Source organism: Peromyscus maniculatus, chromosome 2 (genome assembly GCF_049852395.1).
Source record: "Peromyscus maniculatus bairdii isolate BWxNUB_F1_BW_parent chromosome 2, HU_Pman_BW_mat_3.1, whole genome shotgun sequence".
NCBI lineage: Eukaryota > Metazoa > Chordata > Mammalia > Rodentia > Cricetidae > Peromyscus > Peromyscus maniculatus.
The window spans coordinates 18,741,000-18,760,662 of NC_134853.1; the positions used below are offsets into that span (position 1 = coordinate 18,741,000).

The window sequence follows — 19,663 nt, forward strand, 5'->3', positions numbered from 1 at the left end:
CCAATGGCTAGTAAATCTGAACTATAAACTATAGAATTGTGGTAAATCTCTACAGATGAGGTTGCACAGTTTTGGTTACCATGTAACTGGTGGAGCTAAATAGTGCTTTTTTTTCTTTCCTTCTTTCTCCTCCGTTTCTCCCTCTCTCTATTCTTTCCTTACTTTTTCCTTTTCTATTTTGGAACAATTTGACACACTGCTTCATGTACCTCACTGTAGACTTGAGCTTACTATGTGCCTTAGTGTGAACTTAAACTTCTGATCCTCCTTTCTCTACCTCTCAAATTCTTATATTATAGGTCTGCATTACTGATCCAGTTTATGTGGTGCTGGACCAAATCCAGGACTTTATGCTTGCTAGGCAAGTACTCTACCATCTGTACTGTATCCCCAACAACTCTACTGAATATCTTTCTAAAAGAAATGTTCAAAATTATTTTTAAAAAGTGATATAATGAGTTGATTTTCATTGTGTTACATGTATAAGTCTGGAAATAAGTTTATTATTTCAATTTGAATTTAATATTAAGGTATAAACTATAATTACACTATATACCATGATTAAAAATTATTTGGTTATATGTAGGTATGTTCTAGCATGTGGTATTTCCATGTTCATGCATGTGCCTGAAAAGGCTAGATGAACTGGATTCCCTTGAGCTGAAGTTATAGATGGCTTTGAACTGCCATGTGCATGTTGGGGATTGAATCATAGTCCTTCGATGAGTTGCTCTTAATCATGGAGCCATCTCAGCATCCCATGTGACCATTTGACATATATATTCATGATTTTTGATTCATTCATACACAAACATGCACACGCACACACATATACACAAGCACATTTGAGACATAAACCCTGTCAGATAAGAGATGACAAATATTTTCTGTAATTATTTTTTCTGCCTTCTTCTTCAATTCATAATTTCCTTTACTATAACAAAGCTTTTTAGTTTCAGGTGATCCCTGTTGTGAATTTCTAGGGTGATTTTTTTATGCTACTTTAGACCTATTTAGAAAGTCCTTACTTGTGTCTATAAGTTAAAGTACATGTAACATATTTTTCTTTAGAAATTTCAGAATACAGTGTTTCATGCTGAAGTGCTTGGTCCTTTTGCAGGTGAGTTTTGTGCAGGGTTAAATGATTAGGATGTAGCTTCATTTTTCTCCATGTTCAAATCCATGATTTGTAGCACCATGGTAGAAGATGGTTTTTCTCCATTCTATATTCTTGGTATCTTTGTCCAAGATGAAGTAGCTGTAGTCTAATGGAGTTTTGCCTGTTCCCTCTATCCTGTTTCATTGATGTACCTGTCTATTTTGTGTGTGAATACAGTGCTGATTTTATTACTATTGCTTTGTAGTGTAGTGTGATTCAGGTATGCCAATACCTTGCACAGTTTAGCTGATATGTATTGTTGTCAGAATTGCTTTAGCTATCTTTGGTCTCTTGAATCTACATGAAGATTTTTGGATTCTTTGCTGTATCTGTATAGAAAGACCCTAGTCTTTTGATTGAGATAGTGTTAATCAGTACTGCCAAATCATGACTATGGAAGATCTTGCCATTTTCTAGTGTTCTCCTTGTTTAGTTTTCCTCAGTGCCTTAAAGTTTTGGTTGTATATTTTTCTTCCATGCTTATATTTATTACCAGACATTTTATTCTTTCTCTCTCTGTGTGTATGGTTGTGTGTTATTGTGAAAAGAATTGTTTTTCTTTTGTTTTCAGGCTTTTTTGTCATTGATTTAGAGGAAGACTAATGATTTTTATATATTAATTTTGTAACCTGCTACTTTGCTGAAAGTCTCATCTCTCAGAGGACTGGTCTTTTACTGTAATCTTTAGAGGCTCTTATATGAAGAATCCTGTTATCTGTAAGTATGTATGTATCAATTTGTTTTCCTATTTATACCCCCTTAATTTTCTTTTCTCACTTCTCTAGCTATATTGATTAAGAAGACAATGCTTCTGTATAGGTAGTAGGCACTTTTCTCTTGTTTCTAACTTAGTGTCTCCTCTGAGCATTTCTTTAGTACCTTGATAATGGCTATAGGTATGGCATATATAGCCTTAATTTTGGTAAGATGTCCTCTATTTCTAGAGCTTTCATAATTTTTCTTATATAAGTATGTTGGACTTTGTCCAAGACTCTGTACCTAATGAGATGATCTTTCAATTTGCTTTTCAAACCTATTTGTACAATGATAATATGTATTGTTTGATATATTGAACCATTCTTGCACTTCTCATGTGAAACCAACTTGGCCATGATTAATGACATTTTTTTAGATGAGCATGATTTCACCTCATTAGGAAAAATGCATTGTATTTTGTTGTTTATATTTGTTTCTTTTTTCTTTATTCATTTTTGGTGTTAGGGTGATACTGGCATCATCAAAATTATTTAGAAGCCCTCCTGTCTTCTCTATTACAGGGAATAATTTGAGTGCTATGGTTATTAATTCTTCTTTGAGGTTCTGTTAAAATTCTTCTATAAATACACCAGGTTATGGGCCATTTTTATTTGAAAAAGTTTTGCTACTATTCAAATATCTTTTGTGAATCTGTTTAAATAATTCATTTCATATTGGTTTGATTTTGAATATTGTACTTTTATGAATTCATCTGCTTTTTTATTTTAGAATTTTGTTAAGTAGAGGATTTTAAAAAGTGTGATCTTACCTTATTCTGAATTTCATATTTGTTGGGGTTAGAAACACTATTGCTTTGAAGAAACACTATGGCTGTCAGTACAGGGTCCAAGAAGGGAGTCATGCAAGGGGAATTCTGAGTGCTTGTGAGAAAGCACACAAACAAACAAACAAACAAACAAGCATCTCGACCTTAGTTTCTTCAAAATACAAAATTGCTCTTGAGATATGCTTTAATGCCCCTTGTGGCGAATATTAAGTTTACTTCCAGCTATTCATTAGAACTGGCTATTGTTACTTCTTTATATGCCTCCATGGAAGAACATGTTTTTCCCACATGGAGCTTGTTCTCATTATTGCACACTTTATTCATGTGATTTTTATTAACCCTTTATTAAATTGTCTTAATAAAGTTGGCCATGAGACTTCAGTCTGCCTCATTTATTGGCTCCATTCTCCCAGGTCCCACTATCACTTAGAGTAGTAAATACATGACCAAAGTAACTTGGGAAGAAAGGGTTTATTTGGCTTTCAACTCCATATCAGTTCATCACCAAAGAGAGCCAGGACAGGAACTCAAGCAGGAAAGGAACCTGGAGGCAGAAGCTGATGCAGAGGCCACGGAGGAGTGCTGCTTGCTGGCTTGCATCTCATGGCTTTTTCAGCCTGCTTTCTTATAAAACCCAGGACCACCAGTCCAGGAATGGCAGCACTGAAACCAGGCCAGGATCTCCTCCATCAATCTCTAATTAAGAAAATGCCTTACAGCTGATTAAGAAAATGCCAAAGCAGTCATTCTCTCAATTGAAATTCCCTCTTTTTAGATAACTCTAGCTTGACATGAAACTAGTCTACACAATATGTATCTGTCTTAATATCTATCTTTTATTTCTAATTTATTGATTTGTGTCCTCTATTTATTTGGGTTAAGTTGGTTAAGGGTTAATCACTCTTGATCTTCTTTTCAAAGAGCCAACTCAATCTTACATTAGTTCATTGTTTTGGTTTTGTTCCTATTGCACTATTTTCTTTTGACTAGCCTGCATGTTCATTGCTAAATTAATAGTTGTGATCTGATAAATTTTTAAATTTTATCATTTCCAGTGTATGACTCGCCTAAATTTTGTCTGAAGTCTTACCTTTTTTAAAATTGACTTTGTAGGTTTTTCTCTTACTTAGGGCTAATGTAATTGTGTCCCATCCATTTTAACATGCTGGGAATTCATGAATACTCAATTCTAGTAAGTTTTAAAATTTTCTTCTTGACTTTTCTATTAATCCTACAACCACTCAGTGAAGTGTTGTTTAGTCTTTGAGTTTATATGAGATTGAATTACCAATGATATTCAGAGCAAAACAATTACTGAACTTATGTGTTATGAATTTACATATTCTGTTCTGCTTGCTAAACCATCTCTGAGAGTTCTGTACAAAACAAGTGTGCTGTTTTGAATTAAAAAATGCCTTTATAATGTCTTTTTCTGACTTGATGCCTTGAGGAAATTGTGTCCCATTCAGATATAAGATTATAGCCTGTGAAAAACATTGGCAACCATTACAGAGAAGCTTGCTGTACATCAATTAAAGATTTGCAATCACCATCTTTCCATTATAATTATTCAGATTTTGTAACAGGAATAGTACTATAGGAATGCCAGTTACTGTCAACTGTTTGATCGCCATATTAGAAAAATATTCATTATATTTTATTCTGTAGACTTAACTGCAACTATGCAACTTTTCTTCAGTTAAATTGTGAAGAGACATGCAGAAAGAGAACAAAGGTGCAACCGAGAATTAAAATGCTGTAAGTAATAAATGTCCAAAAGCTTGTCTTATACCACCATGAGGTAGCAACAAAAATACTATAATTGCGTCAATATGGGGTCTGAGACATGGATATTTTAGTCCCTATATACTCTAAACATTGCTAAAGAGTAAAATAGTTTTCTACATTTTCGCTCAGAGTAACTGGGGTCATTTGACATTTAAGCCTCAATTCTGAAGCAGAAAAGAAACTATTTGGAATAAATAGAAGAAGTAAGTTGTCTGGAATATTTCTTTCTTTCTTTCCCTTGTGTTCTGTTTTTTTTTAATTCTATAGAGGTTTTAGAGTGTCCTTTTTACTGCTTTGAATACTAGCATTGGTGTCTTCATACATATTGAATTGAATTTGACAATTGTTTAGTGTACTTAAAGCCCTGGAGATACATATACACACACTCAGGTATGTGATATATATATATGAACATGAAATATTTCTAACACTGCTTATTAAAGATAATCTTTCCTGTTTTATATTCTTCTGTATTTTTCAAAAATCTGTTGACTGTGGATGTGCAACTTTATTTCTACATCCTTTATTTTGTTCTGATGGTTTATGTGTCTGACATATGGATCACACCCTCAGAAGCAAAAACTCTGTCTTTAGCTTGTATTTAATGAAAGGGTTCTAACTCTAACCATGCTGGAAAAATAGCTGGTTTTGCTCTGTGCCACAATGATACTTGGAGGTCAGATAATGAATCTTTGTGTTTTGTTGCTGCTATTACTTGGAACACTTTAGTTTCTGATTGATGTATTTGCATGCAAGAACTTCACTTAAGTTGAACAAAACTGCCTACTATGTAGTCAGAAATAATGGTGATGTGTTAAAATTATACCTTTTGTGTACTTTCCTCAGGAAAAAGTGAGCATTAGTGTGTTAGAATCTGAAAGTTTCCTTGTAATGCATGATGACCTTGTCAAGATATTGACAAAAGGCATCAGATGAGTATATTGTGTATGGGTCATCAAGCTTTAGGCTTGTCAAAAACATGATCCACTGCTGTGTCTACCTTTCATTTCTCAGTAAGAGCCTGTCTGAAAATGTAGCACAAGAAAAAGAATAAAACTTAAAAGAAAGAAAAATAAATAAGGACAGGAAGCAAAGAATAGCTTCTGTCTGCTCCACTAATGTTTAACTAAGTCTAATGTCATTAACAACTTCTAAATTTTCATATTAGCCACAGATGATATATAGTTTCAGAAATTTGAGCTTCCTCATCAATGACTTTAAATTTATCTCTTTTTTATAATTATGTTTTCTATGTAACACTTTTCTTCATATCAACTCTAAATCACTCAAACATATACTAGAAATTCCAGCATCAGTGGAAAGATACATTTGTACTACCTCTAATTTTTTTACATAGGTTAATAATGGACTTAATAAAAATTATTAGCTTGTGTGTTAACTGCCAGTTCCAATCACCAACTTGCTTCACAGCTGGGCTGAAATTACTTTTCTCGGCTGTCTTCCCTGATCATCAAAAACATATAGTATTTGATCTGGAAATATTCTATGGTGTCATTATGATTTGCTGCCCAGATGTTACTTCCATCCCATAATCACATTTTCTCTGATTCCAACACCATTGCCACCAAACAGACTTCAGATGTCAGCTTTAGACTTGACTGGAGATTCTCTTTGGGTCCTCAATCTCATCCCATTCCTAGGGTCATGCATAACATACTAACAATTTATATGGTTCCCTCTAGCTGAAAATCCCCAAAGCCCCTACAAAATATGTACCATTTTTGAGGCTGTGTTACAGCATAACTTCTGCTCAATCCTGATCAATCCTGCTTCCTTCCTTTCCACTCATACATAGTGATATTGAAACCCTTCCCTGATAAGCTTCTCACAAACCTATTTGATCTGAGTTACTTGTCTGGAAAGTTAATCTACAAGAAGACCCATGGAACTCTATGTTATTATCATTACACTAAGAAGTATGTTTGAGGACAAAGTTTATTAAACCAATTCTCAAAATTTATATGTATGTGTCTACTGGATTCAAATGTGTACCTGGAAATATTTAGCATGTGATATGAAAAAATATTTTGAAAAGCTTTAAATTCTTTACATTTCATTTGCCTTTTTTGTACTCTCCCTATTTGTCTCACAACACTGTCTAAATTAATAAGCTCTGCATGAGATGTAATATACTTAATACACCTTTGAACTACAGACAGCTAAAACATTAGAAGGGCTTCTTGCTTATAGGTATAACAATGATAATTTCTCAGATACTGGAGAAAACTTGTTCATATAAATTAAATATATATCCATAAATAGATATGTTGAAATAGGTAGACAGACTGATACTGGAGGATATATTAAGGCAACTCCATGTAGTTAAAAAGGTTTATTTTGGGGGATAATTTACAGTTAGTAAAGGGGTTGGTTGGATCCAGGAGAGGTGAGGTGCAGTCCAACAGTGTTCTCTGGAGAACTACACTCCACTGGATCTACCATCCAGCATCCAGGATCACCAAGAACCAAGAGAGCTGGTACATCCGGATCTAGGGTCTTAAGGACTCCTGTCTTGGTCCTGCCTAAGGGGCAGGCCATAGGTAGATGTGACAGTTACTGGAAGCCCCAATGGGGGCAGTACTTCCAGGTAGAGGCTAGAACAGCTACCCACTACAGACAGGTAGTTTTGTTGTTTTATTTTGAAACAAGGTCTTACTGTATAGCTCTGGGTGTTCTGGAACTCACTATATTAGACCAGTTTAGTCACAAACTCAGAGCAATACATCTGCCTCTGCTTTACATATATTATTCTTGATGTAAACTTGAAAGACTTTCTTATACTTCAAATTCTGAATGATTATTTAATTGAATTAATGATCAAGAAATTTCAGGTCATAATAGTGAAGAAGTTAAATTAGTGATTACAGTACAGGTTCTTTTGATATATGGTCATGTGGACACCTGCATGCAAATACACTATGCATTCTTGCTTTCTGCCCTTTCATTTGGGGGAGAGATATGCCCATAATTATATATAACAGCCTTAGAACAATCCAAAAATACTTTTTGAGGAACTGTTATATTTCTTGCAGTTGCTGTACCATTTTACATTCAACAGTGATCCTAGTTAAATTCTCCACATGTCTTCACTAACCTACCATTCAGGTTTTTTTTATGTTTTCTTTTACAACAATCATTCTAATTGATATCCAATGGCATTTCATTTGGATGTAGCTGTAATTTGCAATTCCTCATGATGTTTGATACTATGTGCTTTTCATCATTCTGTTGGCCATTTGTGTACCTTCCTCAGAAATTCACTTCCTCATAAGTTTTGCTAGTATTTTTTTTAATTGGCTTGTCTTTACAATTGTTGAAGTGTTGGAGTTCTTTGCATAGTGTATATATTATTCCTTTATCATATATATTTTTTACAAATAATTTCCTTCTGTGGCTAGCCATTTCAGTTTGTTATTACCTATTAATACACCAGAGTTTTCCATTTTAATCAAATACATCCATTGGTAGTTTAAAGATTTCCTGCAGAGATAATATATTTTAAAAGGAAGGCAAAGATGATCTTAATGTAATTTACTGCTTTGAAGCTAATTATTCTCTGAAATATCATATATCATTTATCTTTAAAACCCACCTATTAAGCATCAATAAGAAGCGGTTGTTACTAAGACTGCATGATGGAAATTCTTATAAAAATAGCAATTTTAACCTCCAATATTTCCACTCTGAGGAAGTGCAAACTTTCCCTTTCTAGATTTATGTCTCCATACACTGATCTTGGAATTGCTTAGAGAATCTGAAGGTCAATGACTGCAACTAAACAATGGAACTATGCCTATGCCTGCAAAAAGAAAAAAAAAAACCAAGCAAAACCAACCAACAACAGTGGTTTAGACAGTAAGGCTCAAGCATAGATCCCTACTTTACATACACAAAGCACAGAAGCAAACAGTATCAACAACAGAATCATAGCACTCTGTTAAATATTATCCAGTGTTAAATAAGATCTACAATACTATTGTGAATCATAATGTTTTATCAATTATGATTCAGAAATGACAAAACAAAGGCCCAAGTTGGTCTTTAGAGAGTTCCACGTTCATAAAACTAACAGTTGGTAGAAATGAGAGTCTAATTTAATGTGCCTCCCAAATACCATATATTCATCAGTGTGTCAAATTCTCCTGGGCAAACCAGGTCAAGTTTCATGGAGTGTGATTTAGAGAAGCAAAGCTGATGGAGCAAAGCAAATAGAATGCAATGAATTAGAGCACGAGTAGCGGAGAAACATGAATTAGATGAACAGAGAAGTTATTTTTTTTCCTCCCAGAGCATCATCAGCACCTTTTCTTTGACTTGTTAAAGATTGCTCTGACTTCCTACCTGACTTTGTCCCTTCCCATTGATTAAAATGGGAAGTTTGGTTAAATCAATCATAAAAGTTAATAACACTGGTAAAATGCATTATCACATTAAACTACAATCATCAGATATCACTTTATTTTTGTATGGCTGTGACTCTTCCACATTAATATGTGGGGACTTGATGAGCTCTCATTAATAGGTTTGGCAATTGTATTAATGAAATATAAAGCAGAATTTCCTTATCTTTGACATAATTTCATGGTTACAAGCCTAAGGGTTGATTTGACTAATGAGAAGAGTATTTAGACTAATAATAAAGCACAGATAATGATAATTTTGTTGTATAAGACAGTGAAAAGATTCCAAATCATTGTCTTGGGCTGGAACTTCAGTACAGAATCTTCTCAATTGACTAAATTAGATCTACCCCACAGTGTAACTAATTAAAACAATGCAGTTAATCATGAATTGATTACCTTTAGGAAATATAAAACAAAGACTAAATTCAATTGTTAGAAATATTCCATCCTACTTTCATTTTGAAGCTAGTTTTAATTGGATTCAGGATTGTGTTATTAAATAAGTCACCCTTTATGTCAAGAAGTCTGGAAGAATGAGACCACAGAGTAGCAAACTGAAATTCGGGTATCTTATTGACTTTTCCCTGAGTCATTTGGACAAGAGAAAGGAAGGAAAAAAGTCCCTTCTTTCCTAACTCCTACCTTTTCCTGCTAGTACATGAACATTTTCGAAAGCAGGCTTGACTAGTTGGAAAAAGCATACAACATATTTAAGAATGAATGGGAAGGAGCTGATGAGATGGCTCAGTAGGTAATGCCAGACCTGAAGATCTGAGTTCAAACTTAGGACCCACATGGTGAAATGAGTGAATTAAATCACTCAAGTTATCCTCCGAATTATGTATGTGTCCATATCATTCAGGCATGCGTGTGTGCTCATGTGCATACATACACTAAAATATAATCAAACACACTAAAACATAATCAAAATGTTTAAAGAAGAGAATGAATGGGAAATTAAGCATGCTTTTATCAGTAGTAAAAATTATACTAATATACATTTATTATATTATATTATTTATGTATATTATATAATTGTATACATAATATACAATTTCAAATCAATAAAACTTTTGTATTAAGTAATATCAACAAAATGCTGTAGAGGAACAAGAAAATTCCATACATGAGCTACATTATAGACATTTAGAGAGACAGGGTAATTGATATAATATATTATTTTTAATGGCATTGCTTGCATTATTTATGTTTATGTCTGTGAAGATATTCCTGTATATTACATTTTTTTTATTTTATATAAGAGATTTTCTAGTCGTTTTTACATATCGTATTCCCCTGTCCTCCCTCCTCCCACCCCTAAGCCTTCTCCCCATCCCACCCCCCATTCCCACCTCCTCCACAGCAAGGTCTCCCCTGGGGAGTCAGCTCGGCCTGGTACATTCAGTTGAGGCAGGTTGGATATTACAATTTGTATAACTGTAATCAGTTAATTAGAAACTGCTGAGCAGTGAGGTAGAGTATCACCTAACTTATTTAGGGATGGGGTGCAATCAAATGAAAGGAGGGGGAATTCTTTTTGGTCTCCTGCTTTCTTGCTTAAACTGGGATATTTCATCTCTATTCTCTTGTCTGAACTTGCACCATTGTCTGCCTGGGTTCTCAGACTCTAGGACTTGCACTGGAATATCACTTGATTTACTGTGCCGCTAGTTTTTCAAACAGAGAAACACAATATTATTGCTGCAAAGGGTTAAGGGTATTTTGAGGGTGATAGAATATTTATCAAATTGTGGAAACATTCTGTTATGTAGGATGAACAATATGTAGAGATTTATTCCATACTATGTGGTAAACATCATTAACAATACAGCATGCCTGGAAATTACTAACAGCAGATGTGACATGCTCTTGATATTTAAAATGTGTTGGCAAAGAGAGATAATAGATATATTAGCCTGATTTCATTATTTTATTATATGTATATATACTACATACTGCATATGCATTACAGAAACATTGTATTCTCTAATCTAATTGTATACTATTTTGTCAACCATGTCTTAGCAAAGTTAGCTTTAAAATAAGAAAAATAATAGTGAAATCTAAGACGGAAAATTAGAAGTGATGACAAAGGGGAAGAAGAGACTATGAGGGACAGAAATTCAGAGACGATGAAGGTGACACTGCTGATGGACCAGGTCCCATGAGCAGGCACTAGTGAATACAGGCTAAAGCTAAAGCAGAGGCACAGAGGAATGAGCCAAGACAGAGAGAAAAGTGGAGAGAACGTGGAAGACAATCTAGAATGCAAATCAGCAGGTGACGATAGCCTAGCAGATGTCTTTTTGAAGATTTCTTAGGGACATAAAACATATATTCTTCCAAATTTGCCTCTTTTATGATCAGTGCAGACAGTTAGTGCCCAGAAGGCTAACTGTAAGGGTGATAGAACTACTCTGGAATTTTAATGTGTAAACAAAGCCCCCCCCCCAAACCAGTGTATAGTGAATGAATGTGAATGGCATAGTTAAACACATGTATGGTTTCTCTCTATGGTGTAATTGCCTCCAGAGCCACTTGACAGAATGAAGTCATGAAGATGGTAGAAATTACACTGTCTCATGAGAGTTGCATCACCATTGACTTCTGTTAGATTCCTAATCCTGTTGGCAATATGGATGGCTAAAGGTAAGCTTGCTGAAAAAGGTGACCTTGGTCCTTCAGTCTGCACTTCCAAATTTAAAAGGTGTAAACATCTTATGTTCACCATGCCACTTTTAAAGGAGAAAGTTCATGCAATATTAAAGGTAACAGGGTGTTCTTTCAAGTTCATGTTCTCACTCTTGAGTGAGTGACTCTGCCACAGAAGAGGGTACCATTTGACTTTTGAAAATAGTCATTTATCAAATGGAGTCCTCAGCATGCCAATTCACATCTAACTGATAAGCACTTTACCCACTAAAATACTTCATTGCCTTATTCAACATTTGCCAGAGTGACATTTCTTCTCTGACAATGAAATCTTACTCACAATAAAATGTCCTCTTCAGGGTCATGCTACACAGATCAGCATGGCATGTCTCTTCCAAGGTTCTTGAATTAATCTGTATTAATGTTGCTTGTGACAGATACTGAGGACTTAGTCTTAATTACAGAGAATGGATTATCTATTTCACATGGACAGATTTCAATGATAGCTTTAAAGTCCTGCTTTCTATCGTGTCCAGATGCTCAGCTGTCAGGGTTTACCAAACAGACGCTGGTAAAAATGTTTGTTCTTCTGCATTCAGGGTTTGAATTCTGTCCATTGCCTTCTGGCTGCTTTTTAAATGAGATTTACTTCTGGTCTGCAAATCCCAGACAAGCCGTTAGCTCCATCAGAAGGTCCAGTCCCCCACATTATTTCATCTGCTTGGATACAGAGATAGGTAATTTTAAAGTTTTTAAATGATAATAATTTAAACAAAAATTAAAACTCTAATTTTTTTAGAGTGCTTACAAGATGTTTGACAGAATTGTGCAATGCATAACTGAAGACTATTTCATTTCTTTTTAATCCATTTTTAATCCATACCTTCAGAAAAGTGTTGTTCTAAGGTATGACTATGTATATATGTGTCATATCCTTATACGTTTGGTCAAAATTATTCATACTGTATGATGTTTGGAAAAACAAAACTGTATTAACTCATTTAATGCTCTCTAATCAGATCTTCTGAGGAAATGTTAATTTATATTATTTGCATAAATTACATCAAATCACAGCTTGAACTTTTGCTCCTCCTGTGATCTTGGGGAAATTATTTTACCCTTTTGTTGTATATCTCCTTATTTGCTATAAGTAAATATAATTGCACAGGGAATGTACAATTTATATCATATTATTTATGCCTGTACAGCATACACATAAGCATGCATATTAAGTATTAATTGTGGCATTACTAAATCAAACACAATTCTAATAAAATATCTGATATGTATTTTTTACTTAAAGCAGCAACTTTTAAGTATGCCTTTCTGTGAAGTTACTTTTGCCTACTTTCAAAACAGTGTTTTCAAATGTCAGTGACCATGTCAATGTTATGTTGTTTGAACACATGCTTGTCATATAAATAGTAACATGTTTCCTTTGTCTTTATGCTCCTACAGCATTAGCAGTGTCCCAGACATCTCTGTATGCCTAGTTCCAGAACTGAGCCTAGCATGTAATACCATTTAATGTAATAAACTTTTAATTCATAAACAGAAAGGTCTTGTTATCCTTTCATAAACACAGTTCAATGAATTGGGATATATGGAGGTTAGTTCAAGCTCTAATTATATCAAGACTCTAACAAACTAAGGCTTGTAAAAGGTTTGCATCACCTGGAGAATGTCCTGAAGATGCCCAAACTCATGCAGTGGAAATGTAGTGTAACTGTCATTCAAGTATAAAAAGCTCAGAATGCTGTGAGTACCTAGCCTAAGAGAGAATTAAAGTTGAGCTTGTTCATATTCCCTTAAGGACAGTGGTTCTTAACCTTCCTACTGCTGTAACCCTTTAATATATATTGTCCCTTATATTGTGGTGATCCCCAATAATAAAAATAATTTTAATTACTAATTATTAACTAATTTTGCTATTATTATGAATTATTATGTAAATAACTGTTTTCCAGTGGTCTTAAGTGACCTCAGTAAGGGTCACTTGACCTCCAAATGGATCAAAACCAACAGATTGAAAACCACTGCCTAAAGAGGAACTGGAAAGAGTTATTAGACCCTCACCAGACTCTCTAAGCACACTCTCCTCATCCTTCCCCTCAGCTGCATGTAATTCTGAGTCACAGATATATGACCTCTGGAAGTGTTGGAGGACAGAGACTGTTGAACATTAACTGAAGGTGATGCTCCATCTCCGTGGTCATGGAAGTGCCATCATTCATACTAGGGTTAAGTTTTAAATGATGTGGCCATTTGGAGACCACCCACAGCTCCTGTAATTAAGCCTTTATCCATATTCCTCTAAGCCCAGTGAACTTGTTACTTCACCAAGACAGACTTCTGTGGAATTGTTACTTTGATCTGTCATTGTTTCCTTCTCTGGAATAAGTGCACATTTATTTGTTTATATCTTCTGAGGAGAGGATTATGTAACACCAACATATAAATTGAAGGATTGGCCCATATTTCCTGCAAAATCCAAGGTGATGTTGGAGTTCTTTATGGAATACTGTTTTGTGTAGGAAATAACTGAAATACACAAATGCTTAAATTATATTAAGTCAGTAGAATTGTGTAGATAAAACAAAAATAGAATCTGAGCTAGTTTGTACTAAGACCGTTATTTCTGAAAGCTTGAACTTCTTTCATACTTAGTTGATTCATAACTATTGAACTTCAGCTTATTGAAAAAAATGTCTCAGATTTATGGAAGTATAGTCATAGATGGAACATTATGTAACACAAATTTCTAAAATGGTTTTATTAATAAAAAAATCTTGGGGCCAGATATTGGGGTGAATTCTGAAAGATCAGAGAAGCAGAACAAGCCACATCTAACCTTACCTTGCCAATTCTTCAGCCGATCCTGTTTCCTCAAACTGGAAGCCTCTGAGTCTTCATCCGAATGGATCTCAGTTGAACTGCTGCTAAAAGCCTAAAAGCTTAAAAGCCCCTAGGTTCCTGGTCCTCATGCCATATAGACCTTTCTGCTTCCTGCCATCACTTCCTGGGATTAAAGGTGTGTGTCACCATGCCTGGCTGTTTCCAATGTGGCCTTGAACGTACAGAGATCCAGAGGTATCTCTGCCTCCAGAATGCTAGGATTAAAGGCATATGCTACCACTGCCTAACCTCTATGTTTAATATAGTGGCTGTTCTGTTCTCTGATCCTCAGATAAGTTTATTGGGGTGCACAATATATCAACCACAACACTAACCTATCAGAAGGCTTGAACACCTATACAACTGTGATAAGAAGGGATGGGAGAAGGGTTGAGGGGATATTGAAGAGGGTTGAGGACCGTGTGTCTAATCAAACAAACTTCCCTTGTTCTCTAAGCTCTAGTTAAATAAATAACATTCTAAAAAGAATGTTATAAAAATTTTAATTTCAATTTTAAGCTTTGATAACTTCACACTTGAGTCACCCTATTTACATCATTTCTACCACCCACCCCATTCTGTTCTGCCTCTTCCCTTATTTCCCTTACCATCCTTTCTAAAATTTACAAATTCTACTGCTATGAGTATTACTGTTTGATATATTTATACACACATATATACAATGTAATATGTCTGATTAGTGTTACTCATATGTCCCTTTGCTTACTGATGAGCATTTAGGATTGGGATATCAGAAGGCTCTGCCATGGAAAAAATGATTCTACCTGCTTCAGCATCTATTGACAGCCTATCACATATTATCTAGGGGTGGGACTTATTAAATATCCCCCAATCATGTTGACATGTCAACTAGTATGATCTTGTGTATGTCTTTTGTAGGTTATATTGTTGAAAGTTCATGTATGTAATCACCCTTGTCATATCTAGTTTTTTTCATCTTTTTTTTACACATACTGAACAGATCAAGAAACATCTACTTGTCAACAAGAGATTTAAGATTCTTTTCTGTTAGAGATTTGTTTATTTTATTTTTCCTTTTATTGAAAATCCATTTTTTCTTACACTATATATCCTGATTAAATTTCCTTCTCTTTCTACTGCTCCCAGGTTCTCTTCATCTCCCCTCCCATCTGGATACAATCATTTCTGTCTATGATTAAAAACAACATGCTTCTAGGAGATAACAATGCAATAAAACAACATAAAATATAATAAGATAAAACAAAACCATCTAATCAAAGTTGCAAAGACAAACCAATAGAAGGAAAAAAATCCCAAATAGAAGGCACAGGAATCAAAGACCAACTCATTTACACACTAGGAGGTCCCTAAAAATACTAAACTGAAAGCTATAGCATGTATGCATAATATGACACAGACCTGTGTAGTTCCTGTGTTTGCTGTTTCAGTCTCTGAGAGTTCATATGAGCTGAGCTCAGTTGATTTAGAGGGCCTTGTTCTCCTAGTGTCCTCCATCCCATCTGCCTCTTACACTCTTTCTGCCTCCTCTTCCTATAAATTACCTGAGCTCTAATACGAGGAAATTGATGAAGACTTCCCCTTTAGAGCTGTGTGTTTCAAGATCTCTCTCTTTCTCAATCTGTGTAATGTCTGTCTGTGGGTCTCTGTATTTATTCCTACCTGATGCAGTGGAAACTTCTCTTATGATGGCTGAATAAGGTACTGATAGGAGTATAGCAGAATGTAATTAGAAGTCCATTTATAGTTCCTTTTTTTTGACCAGCAGTATTTGGTTTTACCCTAGGTCTCTAAGCTATCTAGTTTCTGATTCTTGGTCACTGAAGCAGTGCCAGATATGTGTTCCATCTCATGGAGTGGGCTTTAAGTCAAGACAAACATTGGTTGGTTGCTACCATAAGCTTTGTGCCACCATTGCCATAGCACATTTTGCAGGCAGGATAGGATTGTAGATCAAAGGTTTTGTGGATGGCAAAGTGTTTACATTTCTCTTTTCTTGGCCTATATAGTACCTTCCCATACCAAAGACATTAGATGTGGGATTGAAGGTTTTATATAGGCACTAGCTCAACCTCTACATGGTCAAAGAGTTGTGTGGGTGTTGTCTTCTACAATGGGGACCTGCTATCAGTTTATAGGGAGCAATCTATTGTCTTGGCAACAGCCTGAGGTCTTTGGAGATTTCCACATGACCCCTTTGGCCAGAAACTCAATTGACTATAATGCAGTCCCAGTATTGGAAGCTTTGTTTCATGCCAAGAAATTGCCAGATTTGATTCTGTCTCCCTCATTATGTGGAGACTTCATTAAAGTCACTTTTACATATTTTAGAAAGTTTCCACTGAACTAGATTTGCACACCACCCCTCAAATGCCCCTCAATTCTGTCTCTCCTCCCATACCTTCCTACAATCAGCCTGATGCTCACATAATAGTACACTCTGCCCTAAGTCCACCCACAAAATTTAACCTGTATTCCCCTTGCAGAGAGATTCATATGTCTCCTCAGTCCCTTCATGTATACCTAGCCTCTCTGGGTCTATGGATTGTAGTTTTTTTATTATATTATTTAATGGCTAATATCTACTTATATGAGAATACATACTTTAATCATTTTTTCTGCATCTGAGTTAGCTCTCCCAGGTTGGTTTTTCTCTAGTTGCACCCATTTATCTGTAAATTTCACGATGTCATTTTTTTAACAGCTGAGTAATAGTCCATAGTGTTAATACACCACATTTTCTTTATCCAGTCTTCTGTTGAGGGACATTTAGGTTATTTTTTCAATTTCTGGCTATTATGAATAGAGCAGTAATGAGCATGGTTGAGCAAGTGTCTTTGTGGTAGGATAAAATGTCCTTTGGGTATATGCCCAAGAGAGGAATATCTGGATCTTGAGGTAGATTGATTCCCATCTTTCTGAGGATTGCCATAATGATTTGAATGGTTGCTGTAAAAGTTTGAGCTTCCACCAGCAATGGATAATCATGCCACTTTCTCCAAATTCTCTCCAACATTAGTGGTTATTGTTATTGATCTTAGCAATTCTGACAGGTGTAAGATAAACAAAAATTGTTAAGAAACACAGTAAATGGATGCTATGTAGTAAGCGGCAGGGTGAGGAACTGGGAGGATGATTCCCTCCCTTTTCTGCATCCAGGCCTCACCCAATTGTCTGGGTCTTCATTCTTAAAGAGCTATTCATGGATCAGACCCAAAATGATTCTGGATGCCATAAGATGGTTTGGCTGTTCTTCATGGCTCTGAGGAGTGAAGTAAATGGTCTCAACACCTGCTGTCCATAAAGTGGATGGTGGGACTCAGAAAAGTAGCAGCAGATAAATGTGTGTGTGTGTGTGTGTGTGTGTGTGTGTGTGTGTGTGTGTGTAAGAGAGGGAGAGAGAGAGAGTGAGAGAGAGAGAGAGATCACTTTGAGACTGAAGACAAATAGCACATCTTTGTCTCAAAGGTGAAGAAAACTTTTCTGAACCAAGATAAATAGGTTTTAAACATATAAATGCCAAAGGAATCAGAGGGCCAAACGTGAGGTTTTGAAGACAGCACAGAGAATGACCTCTGACAAAACAATATCAAGTCCACCAAACCACAACTCAAATATTTTAACCCACTCAACAATACTGCCAGGAAAACAAAGAACATGTGAAATAGAATGCTACCTCTCAAAATTGTAAACAACTTCTTTGGTCCCCATCCCTCCTATGTAAAGTGTGAAGCTGAGAATGTATGTCTCACATGCAGCGGAACGAGGGGTGCTATGAAACCTCTAACAGACTCTAAATAATGGCCACAGTCTGTGTTCCCAGTCTAAGTCCTTCCCAGTGTCAGGCATGCAGGGATGGGCAAGGAGTGTGGTTCTGCAGCAATGCTCAGTCTCTCCATATCTAGCTCAGGGCTTACTGGTCTGTGGTTGGCTCAGTGGTGCCCAGGCTGTTCTCAGTGGCACTATAGTTCCCCACACAGGCAGCTCTTCCTCTCCCCTCCCCCTCCAGCACCACTTTTCTTCATCCTGGGCTTTAGGCCTGAACAGATCCCCTGACAGTACTCAAGGCAGGAGAGGCTGGAGTCCTGCCAAGCCCTCCCCTCTTCACCGTGTGCCAGGCATGCCTGGAAGGTGTACCAAAGACCCAGGTCTTTTTCAGTAGTCAATCCCATCTCCCAGTTGTCTTTTTATTAATTCATGTTGAGAGAGAAATAGCATTAGCTGTTTCTAGCACTCGACCTACTCAAAAAAGTATTTCGGGCACAAAGGACAGTGTACTCAGCCCTCAGAGCCCTGGCTTGTGGTTTCCTGAGTTTAGAAACCTCTCTTCTTAGTGGCAGTAATGGAGGTCAGGGTTCAAAGGGAAACACTTTTAGACAGCTGCCCCAAGTCTTCCAGCCATAGTCCTAGTCCCCCTCTGAAATATGGCACCAAGGAAGAATGATTCAAGGGGAAATAAGACTTAGCTTTCATTCAACAGGTCAAGACACCAGAAAGGAGGCTGGGGGACACTAGAAGAGTCTATCACTTACCACGTGCATCTTGTGAGATGGGAGTCCATACATTTAGGGGGAGCCCATCTCCTGAGCACATCTTGGCAGCAGGTCAGATCACTGAACACAGAATGTGAATGAAATCAGGAGTCACCTTTGTGACCTCATGATTAAAGTACCGCTCAACACATGTGACCTCTCCATTTCCGGCTGCAAGTTCCACTTTTTACACAGAAATTTTAATCCCGTGCTTGTCTAATGTCTACTCTGAACAGTTCAAGCCTCCGTAACTATTTTAAAATACATGCCTAATAAAATGAATCTCCAACTGGAGGACAAAATAAAACTCAGAAAGCTTAAAAAAAATAAAAGAAACACAGTAAAAACAGATTCAGAGAGAAAGGCCTATAAATGGATCATGGTGTGTTTAAAAGGTGTACTTAGGCTTGAGAGAGAAAGGAAAAATATACATATACAGACATAGATTTAAAATAATAAAACAAACTGCTTATAAAGGGGAGGGAGTAAAGCAGGCTTTTAGGAACCCAGTGCTTATGGTGGGACACCTTACATAGAGTTGGTGTGGGGATGAGGGGCTTGGACCTGCCTCAACTAAATGTACCAGGCTCTGCTAACTCCCCATGGGAGGCCTTGCCTTGGAGGAGGTGTAAAATGGGGGGTGGATCAAGGGAGGAGGAAGGCTGGGTGG

The 19,663-nt window shown here is 36.1% G+C and overlaps 1 long non-coding RNA gene across 1 annotated transcript in view; it reads right to left on the reverse strand.

Annotated features, from left to right (window-relative positions):
• The window catches only part of LOC143271801 (uncharacterized), a 140,904-nt gene extending 121,829 nt beyond the window's left edge, over positions 1–19,075 (reverse strand). Inside the window, exon 1 of the long non-coding RNA XR_013048964.1 lies at positions 18,994–19,075. This is a non-coding gene — a long non-coding RNA (uncharacterized LOC143271801). The remainder of the gene's footprint in view (positions 1–18,993) is intronic.
• Positions 19,076–19,663: the final 588 nt, after the last annotated feature.